Source organism: Neoarius graeffei, chromosome 5, assembly GCF_027579695.1.
Source record: "Neoarius graeffei isolate fNeoGra1 chromosome 5, fNeoGra1.pri, whole genome shotgun sequence".
NCBI lineage: Eukaryota > Metazoa > Chordata > Actinopteri > Siluriformes > Ariidae > Neoarius > Neoarius graeffei.
In genome coordinates, this window is record NC_083573.1 from 109017059 (window position 1) to 109031123 (window position 14065).

General features: G+C 49.9%; 1 protein-coding gene across 6 annotated transcripts in view; it reads right to left on the minus strand.

Annotated features, from left to right (window-relative positions):
• The window catches only part of zgc:163022 (putative ferric-chelate reductase 1), a 160654-nt gene that overhangs the window by 48483 nt on the left and 98106 nt on the right, over positions 1-14065 (minus strand). The window lies entirely within an intron of this gene.

A 14065-nucleotide genomic window follows, 5' to 3' on the forward strand; every position in this document is an offset into this window, starting at 1 on the left:
AAAAGTTATTGCAACACAAACAATAATTAAGATGAAAAAAAAACAGAAATCTGGAGTGTGCATAAGTATTCACCCCCTTTCATATGAAATCCCTAAATGAGAGCTGGTCCAACCAATTCACTTCATCAGTCACATAATTAGTTGATTAAAGCCTCACTCACAACCCGCCGTAAGTCTTTTGGACACACATGGGTCACATGGTTTGGTAGCTCGCAGTCATGCCACAGGGTCGCAGTGAGCCCGGGGGAAAGTTTGGGGGAGGAGTCCAGGCAAAGTACTTGTCAAGTACAGGTTGCACATCTGACTTCCTCGAGGTGCGGGAAAAATTGTGCCGTTAGCCCGTGGAAAGCGTATGTCTGACACATGTGATTAGTGCATGTTCAGTGAGTGTGGAGTCTGCGAGACTTGCATTTTACCAGTTTCCTGTGCTAGGAGTACGGGCCACACTAGTGAAGCGTGTGTGACACATGTGATTAACACGTTACAATCACTCATGACTTGCGTGTGACGCAAGCTGGGAGTGGGTATAAAACCAGTGTGTCTGCAGCATTCTGCATCTGTCTTTTGACTGAAGAACATTGGATATTTTGTGGGAAAAATTAAAAAATTTTCAGTTTAAAGCTCAGAAAATGGGACCCAAGAAGAAGCGAGCAAAAGTGAAGTAACCCAGCCTGAAACAGCAGAGGGGGAGGAGGAGGAAGAATTTGATGATGATGGTAGCAACACCGGCGAGCCCTGCACGGACAAGGAGAAGTTTGTCTTCAAGCCGGCAGAAGGCACAGCACCCCACCAGAGGGATTTCCACAGGTAAATACACATGCTTTAAACATTCATTTCAGTATCTATATGCTTATGTAATTAATGTTATATATGCTGATTTTCATGTACGTTTCAGCTAACGACACCCAGAAGTGAGGACATTGCAATCCCATCATCACTGTCAGGCCATTGTGCCATGAGGACAAGAACATCTCGACACCCTGTCCCACCACTCAGCAGGAGCAGGAGCAGGACAGCAGCTTGGAGTCAAAGTGTGTTTCAGTGCTCAAACTGTTGGGCTATTTAGTTGGGATTTTTGTACAGCATAATAAAATGCGTTATTCCCTTATACTCATGTTTTATGATTTGATGTTTGCATGGTAAATTAAACATATACTCAAATAAAAACAGCAAATGAGGTGGTCTTCTTCCATTCTACAATGCTACACGCTACATGATCGGTTCCTTGGTTCCTCCCCAATATATACTGTATACCCAGAGTCTTGCCCCTCGTGTCACGTGCAGGTCGCGTGTGCTGCATGAATGTCGCGTGCACTGTGTGCACACCACACATAGGGGTAGAAAGTGAGATGTACTTCCGTCTTGCAGGCCGCACAAATATCAAGTGTGAAATACTTGTGTCGTGCTTCTGAGGCACATCACTCGTGCAATAACTGTGCGTCACTCATGAGTCTTACTGTCATTGCAAAGCCCCTACTAGCCTCGCTGCTGACTTGGTTTAGGTGTACAAAAGGAGTACGGGTTCCGTACATAGTGTATGCATTCTTGATTTGTCACAAGACCTGTAGAATTTGCATGTGCAGGACGAAAAGTCTTCACGGGCAGTCTGCGACCTTCTACAGTGCTGAACACATGCAAGTGTCACGCAAGTCTCAAGCATGGTTTTGCCAATTTTTTTTACCATAGCCCACCCGTAGCAGCACATACGGTGGGTTGTGAGTGAGGCTTAAGATCCACCTGTGTGCAATTAAAGTGTCACGTGATCTGTCAAATGATGTCTGTATAAATCAACCTGTTCTGGAAGGACCCTGACTCTGCAACACTACTAAGCAGGCAACATGAAAACCAAGGAGCCTCCAAACAGCTCAGAGACAAAGTTGTGGAGAAATATAGATCAGGGTTGGGTTATAAAAAATATCCCAAACTTTGAATATCCCACGGAGCACCATTAAATCCATGATAGCAAAATGGAAAGAACATGGCACCACTACAAACCTGACAAGACACCCACCAAAACTCACAGACCAGGCATGGAGGGCATTAATCAGATATGCAACAAAGACACCAAAGATAACACTGAAGGAGCTGCAAAGATCCACAGTGGAGATGGGAGGATCTGTCCATAGGACCACTTTAAGCCATACACTCCACAGAGTGGGCAGGGCTTTATGGAAGAATGGCCAGAAAAAAAGCCATTGCTGAAGAAAACACATTTGGAGTTTGCCCAACAGCATGTGGCAGACTCCCCAAACACATGGAACAAGATTCTCTGGTCAAATGAGACTAAAACTGAACTTTGTGGCCATCATGGGAAATGCCATGTGTGGCGCAAACCCAACACCCTGAGAACACCATTCCTACAGTGAAGCATGGTGGTGGCAGCTTCATGCTGTGGGGATGTTTTTCATCTGCAGGGACAGGAAAGCTGGTCAGGACTAAAGGAAAGATGGATGGCACTAAATACAGGGCAATTCTGGAGGAAAACCTGTTTGAGTTGGCCAGAAGTTTGAGACTGGGATGACGGTTCACGTTCCAGCAGGACAATGACCCTAAACATACTGCTAAAGCTACACTGGAGTGGAGTAAAGGGAAACATTTAAATGTCTTGGAATGGCCTAATTAAAGCCCAGGCCTCAATCCAATTGATAATCTGTGGCATAACTTGAAGATTGTTGGACACCAACACAACCCATCTAACCTGAAGGAGTTGGAGCAGTTTTGCCTTGAGGAATGGGCAAAAATCCTAGTGGCTAGATGTGCTAAGCTAATAGAGACATATCCCAAGAGACTTGCAGCTGGAATTACAGCAAAAGGTGGCTCTACAAATGGGGGGGGGGGAGCTTGAATATCTATGCACACTCCAGATTTCTGGGGGTTTTTTCCCTCATCTTAATTATTCTTTGTGTCCCAATAAAGCAACAATTTTCACCTTCAAAGCTGTAGGCATGTTGTGTCAATCAAATGGTGCTAACCCTCCAAAAATCCATTTTAATTCCAACTTGTAATGTGACAGAACAGGACAAACACCAAGGGGATGAATACTTTTGCAAGACACTGTATCTATCTTTCTATCTTCAGTGTAGGGAAATAAGGAATTTTAAGCAGACTGTCACAAGACAGACAAGTCTGAAATGTTGTCTGTCCATCCAAATTTCAGCCTGTCTGAATGACAGGCCAAAGGCCCGGAATGATGCAGCTGGGGGTCTGGGGCGCACCTTCAGGCCCCAGAATCTGAAGGGCTTTAGATGCCTAGAGATGCCATCTGTAACAAAATGACTTTTAAAATGACTCAAAACTAGACATGGCCATATCATTTGGCATTCAGACTAAACCCTGCTAGACTAGAATTTAGAAAATAGAAGAAAACACCGTGAAAGAGAAACCAAAACCGAAAGAGTGAAAGTGATTATCATGCCATTATCATGGGAACAGTCTTTTATGAATGTGTAAGTGCACACTCAGCGTGCCAACTCCGGTGTGATTGAGTAAGGGGACAAGTTTTATGTTTCATCTAATTTAGGTAATTAAAAAAACTGTAATATTATTTGGCAGTGGGCACATAGAAAAGTGTAAAGTTTCTGTCAATATGTTTATCATGCTTCTATGATAAAAACTTGAAGATATTTATCTAAATCCATGACCTACTCATTCTAAACCTGCTGAGCTTCGCCAGAGAAGCTCTTGACCCCAGAGGATTAAAATACGACAGAAAAACACTTTGTCAGGGTCCAAAGCCTGTAGTAGTCTATTTACTTTTTCCGCCCACAGGCTGCTTGCCATGACAGTCTGTCTTCGACTGAAAAGGAACCCCACCACCAAAGCACAGTGCAAGGTCGACGTCTCCAAACTGCGGTCTCCTGAAGTCGCAGCCCACTTCCAGCTGGACCTTCACAACCACTTCGCCACCCTGCCTAGAGACCCAGATGAGGACAACCCAGAGAAGCTCTGGAATGACCTCAAGCAAAGCATCATCACTGCTGCAGCCAGGTGCTTAGGCACAAGAGAACGAAGAAAAGGAAGGACTTCCTGTCAAAGGAAACTTTCAGTGTTGTGGAGGCAAGAAGAACAGCCAGACTGGCAGGAAACCGAAGGGAGTACAGACGTCTTAATGCCAAACGCAACAAGCTGCTCCGCAAGGACAAGCTGAACTGGCTCGACAATCTAGCAGAAGAAGCAGAGGCGTCTGCCTGTAGAGACGACCAAGGCTCCCTCTACAGGACCCTAAGGACTCTCTCCAGGAAGACATCACCACCTACCGCCTGCGTGAAAGCCATGGATGGAACCATCCCATACACTCCAGATCAACAGATGGTGTGGTGGAGGGAGCATTTTCAGAGCTTGCTCAACCATCCAACGCCACCCCCCTCTCCCCAGCTGGAAGAACTAGCTGCCTCAGCCAGGGAGGATGATTCTGTCCCTACTGGTCCCCCCACTCTAGCTGAAGTGGTCAAGGCCATACAGAAACTCAAACCTGGCCAGACCGCAGGGGCCGACGGAATCGCCCCAGAGTTGCTGCTGTATGGTGGACTCGTAGTAGCAGGTCAGCTCCAACAACTGTTTACCACCATCTGGAGTAATGAGACCATCCCAGCTGACTGGCTGCAAGGTGTCATCCTTCCCTGCTGGAACAAGAGGCCCAAAGACCTCTGCAGCAACTACAGAGGGATCACCTTGCTGAGCGTCCCAGGGAAAGTGTTTGCCAACATCATCCTTGCGAGACTGCGCCCACTTCTCATCTGCAAGCAGAGAAAGGAGCAGAGTGGCTTCACACCAGGTTGCTCCACAGTGGACAGAATCCTGACCCTCCGACGCTGGCTGAGAAAAGAAGGGAGTTCAGGAAACCTCTCTATGCAGCCTACGTGGACCTGAAACAAGCCTTTGAGTCCGTGGACAGACCAGCCCTTTGAAAGATCCTCAAGATCCTTGGTGTCCTGGTCAAGCTGCTAAACCTTCTCTCTCTCTCCTCTACTCTGACACCTCCTCCTGTGTGAGAGTAAATGGGCTACTGTCAATCAACTTCAACATCAACAGCGGCATCTGCCAGGGCTGTGTCTTGGCCCCAACAGTCTTCAACACAGCCATCAACTATGTCATGGGGAGAACTGTGGCCCAGTGTGCCTGCGGTGCTAGCTTTGGCAATGTTACCATCACAGACCTGGATTATGCAGACGATGTGGCAATCCTGGCTGAAGTCATGGAAGCCCTCCAACTTGCCCTGCAGGCCATGGATACAGAAACCCAACCGCTTGGCCTGTTGGTCAGCTGGCAAAAAAACAAGGTCCAGTGCCTCAGCGACTACGAGACACCCCAAGCAGGACTGGTGATTAACTCCCACCCCGTTGAAGCTGTCGACAGGTTTTGCTACCTCGGAGGCATGATAATGTCTGACTGCAAGAGCGACTCTGACATCCAGCTCTGCATCGGTCATGCCACCTCTGCAATGGCAAGCCTTGACAGCGTATGGTCCAACAGGAAACTCTAGATCCAAACTAATATCAGGCTGTATAACAGCCTTGTGCTGTCCATCCTCATGTATGGAGCCGAGACCTGGACTCTAACAGCTGCCCAGGAACACTGCCTGGATGCTTTCGACACCAAGTGCCAATGAAGGATCTTGGGGATCAGGTGGCACGACCACGTTTCCGATGCCATGCTGCGTGAGATCACCAACCAGCCTCCACTGTCCAACAAGATCCGCTTGGCCCGTCTCCGCCTCTTCAGCCACATCGCCAGGGTGGAGCCACCCTGGGAACCAGCCACCCTACTGAGGGAACCGACCCCCACCACCTGGTCCCGTCCCAGAGGCCGACCCAGATGCACATGGTCCAACCAGCTGAGCGACGATCTGCAGGCTGCTGGCCTCAACATTGCCACTGCCTGGGAGGCTGCCAGGAACAGATCCGCCTGGAGAGCCATATGCAGAGGCACCACACTCCCTTCGGGAGCATGAGGAGCTGAGTGAGTGAGTTAGTGATAAACCTACCCAGCTGATAACAGCGTTGTCATGCTCTGCCCCAGACATCCACTCCAGAGATTACGGATCTCCCATGTCAGCGCAAATACGGATTCTGGGATGGGAATTCCATCCTGCCTGCTTCCCCATTCAACGAGCGCTCACCTGAATTCACTTCCTGGTTTTCACCGCTGCATATATAAACACCGTTCTCAGACTCTGACTTTCCCAGAATGTCTCATTTGTTACTCTAGCCATTTCTGTGCCTGTTATGCTTTTCATGTTTTTTTTTTCACGAAGCATTTTTTCTTGTTCATTTTTTTTTTTGCACTACCGTTTATTGTCCTTGCCTGCCTCGTTTTTTGTCTCTTTTTACCTGGACTATTTTGCTATTTGTTTTTTCATCCTGTTTATTTAACTTTTTGCCATGCCCTTTCCCTGGATTAAATCGCATTATTTACTGGATTACTGTCTGTGTTCTGCTTCTGGATCCAAATCTCACCACACCTCCACCACCCTTGACAGTACGTTCTGGCCAGCATGGATCCAGTGGAACTCACCCATCTGAGCATGGCCATCCAGCAACAAGGGACTCTCCTTGGGACCCACCAACAAGAACTACAACAGATTACCCAGAACCTCACCAACCTGTCCAACTTACTCAACCTCCTCACCACACAGATGCAGCACTCTCAAGCCGTGCCTACCCCTGCCCAGCCATCTCCTACTTCAGATCCTTTCACCACCTTTCTCCATGAACCGAGACTCCCAGCGCCTCAGCCCTACGATGGAGAGCCAGGTACTTGCAGATCATTTTTATCTCAATGGTCATTGATCCTGGAGCTGCAACCTCTGGCCTTCCCCACAGAAGGCTCCCAGGTAGCATATACCATCACGCTCCTCACCGGCAAGGCCAGGGAGTGGGGGACAATGGTCTGGGATGCCGATACATCCTTTTGCTCCAGTTTCAAAGATTTCTCTGAGGAGATGAGGCAAACTTTCGACTGCTCTCTGTTCGGCCGGGAGGCGGCTAGGGAACTCATGGAGCTGCGGCAGGGGTCCCAGTCTACCTCGGATTATGCCATCGAGTGCCGGACATTGGCGGCATCGTGTGGTTGGAACGAGAGCACCCAGGTCAGCACGTTCCTGCCCGGCTTGTCCGACACCATTAAGGATGAACTGGTATCGCGGGAACTGCTGTCGGACATCTCCAGTCTCATGGACCTCGCCAACCGTATTGACACCCAGATACAGCAATGGAGAAGAGAGAAGACCCGCCCCAGCTTCACCTCCTCTCCATCTCCCGCCTCGTCCCTCGAACCCATGCAGGTAGACCGGGTTCGGGTGTCAGTGGAGGAACGACAGTGGTGGCAGAGCACAGGGGCCTGCTTCTACTGTGGTCAGCAAGGACACATCTGCCAATCCTGCCCGCTAAAAGGACGAGCCCACCAGTGAATCGAGGGGCCCTGGTGGGCAATGCTCAGAACCAGCCCCCCGCTGATCAACCATTACTCCCTGTCATCATCATCCATGACAACCAGCATCACCATCTCCAGACCTTCGTCAACTCAGGGGCGGACAGGAACCTGATCTGCTCTGCCACCACCAAGCGTCTGGGAATCCTGCTACTTGCCCTCAAGGTCCCTCTCACTGTCCTGACACTCAATGACACTGGCTTGACCACCATTACCCACCTTACTGCCCCGCTCACCCTGAGGATTTCTGGCAACCACTCAGAAACCATCCAACTTCACATCATGAACAACCCCCATGTACCCATCATCCTAGGATTGCCCTGGTTAAGGCAGCACAACCCCCACCTAAACTGGGCTGATAACACCATCCTAGGCTGGAGCCATTCCTGCCTAGCTTCCTGCCTGAACTCCGCTGTGCCTCCTGCCAAAGCACTGCAGCCTTCCGCCAGCAAGTTTCCCGACCTCTCTCACGTGCCTCCGGAATACCTGGACTTAAAACTCATTTTCAACAAGACCCGAGCAGTGTCCCTCCCTCTTCACAGACTCTATGACTGTGGAATCGACCTCCTGCCCAGGACGGCACCACCCAAAGGGCGACTCTACTCTCTCCCGTTGAAAGGCAAGCCATGGAGAAGTACATCTCTGAATCTCTGGCAGCTGGGATCATCCGCCCTTCCTGCTCCCCAGCAGGGGTGGGATTTTTCTTCGTGGAAAAGAAGGACAAGTCACTCAGCCCCTGCATTGACTATTGAGGTCTCAATGCCATCACGGTCAAGAACCGCTACCCACTACCACTCATGACCATGGCCTTTGAACTACTCCAGGGAGCCAAGGTATTTACCAAGTTGGATTTATGCAATGCCTACCATCTCGTCAGGATCAGGGAGGGGGACGAGTGGAAGACGGCCTTTAAAATCACCACTGGCCACTACGAGTACCTTGCAGTCCCTTTCGGCCTGACCAATGCGCCCGCAGTCTTCCAGGCACTTGTCAACGATGTCTTAAGGGACTTCCTAAACATCTTCATCTTCGTGTACCTGGATGATATCCTGATCTTCTCTTGCTCCCTGGAGGAACATCGGGGTCATGTCTGGCAGGTCCTCCAGCGCCTGCTAGAGAATAAGCTGTTTGTCAAGGCGGAAAAAAGCTAATTCCACCAAAGCTCTGTCTCATTTCTGGGGTTCATCATCTCCCCAGCAAGGATCCAAATGGACCCCCTCAAGCTTGAGGCAGTCGCTGACTGGCCCACCCCATTCTCGCGACAAGAGCGCCAGCGTTTCCAGGGGTTCACCAATTTCTACAAGCACTTCATCCACGACTTCAGCACGGTGGCCAGACCTCTCATGGCATTAACCTCGATAAGGACCCTGTTCAAGTGGGTGGAGGAAGCAGAGAAAGCCTTCTCCATGCTCAAGCTCAAGTTCACCACAGCACCCATTCTCACCATACCCAATCCGCCCAAACAGTTCATTGTGGAGGTCGATGCTTCTGAGTCAGGGGTCGGAGCCATTCTCTCCCAGAGGGCCAGTGATGACAAGGTCCACCCCTGCTCCTTCTTCTCTTGCCGGCTGTCCCCTGCCAAATGAAACTACGACATCGGTGACAGAGAGCTGTTGGCCATCAAGCTAGCCTTGGAGGGGTGGAGGCACTGGCTCGAGAGGTCGGATCTCCCCTTCCTTGTCTGGACCGACCACAAAAACTTAGAATACTTCAAGTCCGCCAAACGTCTTAATTCATGGCAAGCCCGATGGTCTCTCTTCTTCTCGCAGTTCCGATTCACTCTCTCCTACCGCCCAGGCTCCAAGAACGGCAAACCCGACATCCTGTCCAGGATATTCTATTCCCACCAGGAGGAGTCTAAAATGCCCGAAACCATCCTCCCTCCATGCTGTCTGGTGGGGGCTGCCCTACTTGAGGTAGAGACATTAGTGCAGAAAGCCCTGGAGCAGGACCCTGGAGAAGGTAACTCTAGCAACATACCACTTAACCATCTGTTTGTTCCCTGTTCTGTACAAGCCCAGGTGCTGCAGTGGGGTCATGGCTCCAAGTTGGCTTGTCACCTGGGAGCTGCTTGAACCCTGGCACTTATCCAACAGCGCTTCTGGTGGCCATCCATCAAGCAAGACATCCAGGAGTTCATGGCAGCCTGCGACACATGTGCCCGGAACAAGACAGCCAACCAACCCCCTGCTGGCTTGCTAAGACCCCTCCCAACTCCTCATCAACCCTGATCTCACATCACCCTGGACTTCATCACAGGACTCCCCAACTCAGGTGGCAACACATGCATCCTCACAGTAATTGACCATTTCTCCAAGACAGTCCATTTCATCCCTCTGCCCAAGCTTCCCACAGCTAAAGAAACCACTGAATTACTCATCCTTCACATTTTCCACCTATAAGGACTCCCCACTGACATCATCTCTGACCGGGGTCCTCAGTTCACTGCGCAGTTCTGGAGGGCCTTCTGCAAACTCATTGGGGCCTCCTGTAGTCTCTCCTCAGGTTTCCACCCTCAAACCAATGGCCAGGTGGAACGAGTGAACCAAGATTTGGAGGTGGCACTCGGGTGCATGGTGTCCAGGGATGCCGGTCCTTGGAATAAGTACTTAACTTGGGTCGAGTACACTCACAACACCCTCCCTTCATCTGCCACAGGTCTCTCACCCTTCCAGTGCTCCCTAGGTTACCAACCACCACTCTTCCCTAACCATGAGGAGGAGTTCACCGTACCCTCAGCCCAGACCTTCATACGCCGCTGCAGGAGGATGTGGGCATTGGCCCGGAGAAGACTCATTCACTCCGCCCTAGCATCCAAGAGGCAGGCTGACAAACACCACTCTAAGGCACCCACCTACCGGGTGGGGCAGCGAGTCATGCTCTCTACGTGCCATCTGCCACTCAAAATCGTCTCCCGCAAGCTGGCCCCCAGATACCTAGGACCCATCCTCATCAGCAAGGTAATCAATCCATGTTCCGTCAGACTGGCATTACCACTCACCATGCGACGTATTCACCCCACTTTCCACGTGTCACAGCTTAAACCTCTGGTCTCCAGTTCTTTGCTCCCACCCTCCAAAACCCCTCCTCATCCAAGGCTCATTGATGGCAGTGAAGCCTACACAGTCAAAAAGCTGCTGAAGGATCCCAATCTCACCACACCTCCACCACCCTTGACAAGCATGGCGTGGTGTCAGGCCAGAATGCACTCCTACTCATTGATGAGAGGCGACTTGTCATTCATCAAGAGCATCCGAGATCAGCCAATCACAGGCCGTGTTATGACAATATATTTGCCCAGTAACATTTGGAAGAAAATTAGAAGTAGATGTGACCCATATCTTTACCATTTTTAATGGGCCATGTGGTTTGATGCTTTTGAAATACAGACGGACAAATACGAAAATTACCAGTCAATGCCCACCTGTCCGGCCTTATTTCCCACACTGCATACATCATTTTCTATCTATCTATCTATCTATCTATCTATCTATCTATCTATCTATCTATCTATCTATCTATCTATAACATTCTTTGGTTGTCCCTCTGGATGTTTCCTACAACAGAGGGTTTGCATCTCAGAAAAAAAAAACTTGAGAAACCTTTATTTCTAAGAGTGTATATATCTAATTAAACATTAATTTCATGTTTGTTTCTTTTTCTATCTGATAAGACTTTCCCCTTAAAACAACAAAGAACAAAAGCTAAAAACCATTAACTCTCCAAAGAACCCTTAAAGAACTCTTGCTCTAAAAGGGCATGCACACAGGAAGTGATTCACTCATTGCCCATCACTTTAATGCTGAAAGTTTGTTGCTAGAGACATCCACATATAAATCGATTCACTTGTCACCTGGTTGCCTTGGTAACGCTCTTATATTTTTCCCACCTGGAAATGTTTCCAAGTGAAATGAGCAGTAGCTGGCTAGTTCCCTACAAGACAATAAATATATCTCATCTCATCTCATTTTCTTCCGCTTATCTGGGGCCAGGTTGGGGAGGCAGCAGTCTGAGCATGGAAGCCCAAACATCCCTCTCCCCAGACACCTCGGCCAGCTCCTCGGGAAGAACACCGAGGTGTTCCCAGGCCAGCCGAGAGACATAGTCCCTCCAGTGTGTCCTGGGTCTTCCCTGGGGCCTCCTCCCGGGGGGACATGCCTGGAACACCTCCCCAGGGAGGCATCCAGGAGGCATCCAAAAGAGATGCCTGAGCCACCTCAGCTGATTCCTCTCGATGTGGAGGAGTAGCAGCTCTACTCCGAGCTCCTCCTGAGTGATTGTGCTTCTCACCCTATCTCTAAGGGAGTGCCCAGCCATCCTGCGAAGGAAACTCATTTCGGCCACTTGTATCCGCAATCTTGTTCTTTCGGTCATTACCCAAAGCTCATGACCATAGGTGAGAGTTGGAATGTAGATCGACTGGTAAATCAAGAGCTTTGCCTTTTGGCTCAGCTCCTTCTTCACCATGATTGATCAGTAAAGCGACCGCATCACTGCGGAGGCTGCACCAATCCGCCTGTCAATCTCATGCTCCATCCTTCCCTCATCATGAACAAGATCCCAAGATACTCAAACTCCTCCACTTGAGGTAGGACTTCTCCACCAACCTGAAGACGGCAAGCCACCCTTTTCCGGTCGAGAACCATGGCCTCGGACTTGGAGGTGCTGATTCTCATCCCAGCCGCTTCACACTCGACTGCAAACTGCCCCAGTGCATGCTGAAGGTCCTGGTTTGAAGAAGCCAACAGGATAACATCATCCGCAAAAAGCAGAGATGAAATCCTCTGGTTCCCAAACAGGATTACCTCTGGCCCCTGGCTGCACCTAGAAATTCTGTCCATAAAATTTATGAACAGAACCGGTGACAAAGGGCAGCCCTGCTGGAGTCCAACATGCACTGGGAACAGGTCTGACTTACTGCCGGCAATGCAAACCAGACTCCTGCTCCGTTCGTACAGGGACCAGACAGCCCTTAGCAAAAAGCCCTGAACCCCATACTCCCGAAGCACCCCCCACAGAATACCACGAGGGACATGGTCGAATGCTTTCTCCAGACCCACAAAGCACATGTGGACTGGTTGGACAAACTCCCATGAACCCTCAAGCACCCTATGAAGGGTATAGAGCTGGTCCAGTGTTCCACGACCAGGATGAAACCACATTGTTCCTCCTAGATCCGAGGTTTGTGTTAGGACTAGGACTGTTTTGGCCTCTAGAGGCCGCTGTTATTTCTTTTTCGTGTCATGTTTATTTTGGCCTCTAGAGGCCGCCACTGTTCCTGTGTTTTGTGTTTTTTGTTAATTGCCTGTTTGTCCTGATTATCTTCACCTGTGTCCTTAATTAGTTTGTGTATTTATACCCCTGAGTTCAGTCCTCTTGTCACGGAGTCTTTGTGCTGTTATGTTTATCTCCAGTTTCCTTTGTACTGTGTTTTGTGGATCTTCTGAGCTTTTGCATTTTTGCCTTTTTCTTTTTGAATTATACTCTTTGTTTTTGTTTTTTTTTTGTTTTGCCCTGGATTGTATATAGTGTACATAGTATAAATAAACCTTTTGTTACTTTTTCTACTTCCGCCTCACGCCTCTGCATTTGAGTCATTCCCCTGGTGGCCTAGTGGGGGTTTGCTGGATCATCACACCAACAAACCAGGTTCGAATCCCAGCAAAACCCTGACAGAAAGACTCCGTCATGACCGACTCAGCAGAGGCTGCTTCAACTGTCTACCCGGCCAACCTTCAGGGAATTATGGCAGCTTTGACACGCTTCGGAGTGACCATGGACGCTCATGGATGTACGCTCACCAGCCAACGTGAGGCCCTTGCTCGCCACGAGGAACTGCTTCAGCAAATTGGGAAAACCCTGGCACAGCTGACATCTCTGCCTGTATCTCCTGCTCCTGATCCAGTTCCTGCTCCTGATCCAGCTCCCACTCCTGCTCCAGTGCCTCCTGCCATGCTGCCTTGTTCACCTCGCGAACCCAGCCTTCCTGCACCACAGAGGTATGACGGCAAGCACAGTGAGTGCCGAGAGTTCCTTACCCAGTGTCAACTCACCTTTGAGCTTCAGCCTACCACCTACACTACGGATCGCCGCAAGATTGCCTTTGTGATCACCTTATTAGCTGGTAAGGCGCGAGCCTGGGCTACTGCTATCTGGCAAAGACAGGGACCTGAGTGCTTTGATTTCCAGCTGTTTTCTGAAGAGATGCTTCGGGTCTTCGATCAGGCAGACATCAGTACCGACGCAGCCCGAAAGCTCATGTCCATCCGGCAAGGAGGAAGCGTCGCAGATTACGCCATCTCGTTCCGAACACTCGCAGCAGTAAGTGGATGGAACGAGACTGCCCTGGTGTCAGCCTTCCACCATGGTCTGTCTGACCCCATCAAGGACGGTCTGGCCTCTATTGGATGCCCAAGTGACCTCGAAACCCTCATCTCACATGCTATTCGTCTGGACAACAGGATGAGAGAACGCCACCAAGCCTTGAGCCCCCCCAGCCTCCCTACCTCTACCTGGAGACCATCTACCTCCTTCAGTGACTGTCCAGAACCCATGCAAGTGGGTCGTACTCGCCTCTCTGCATCTGAGAGGGAGCGCAGAAGGAGGGACAAGTGCTGCATCTACTGTGGCAAGCCTG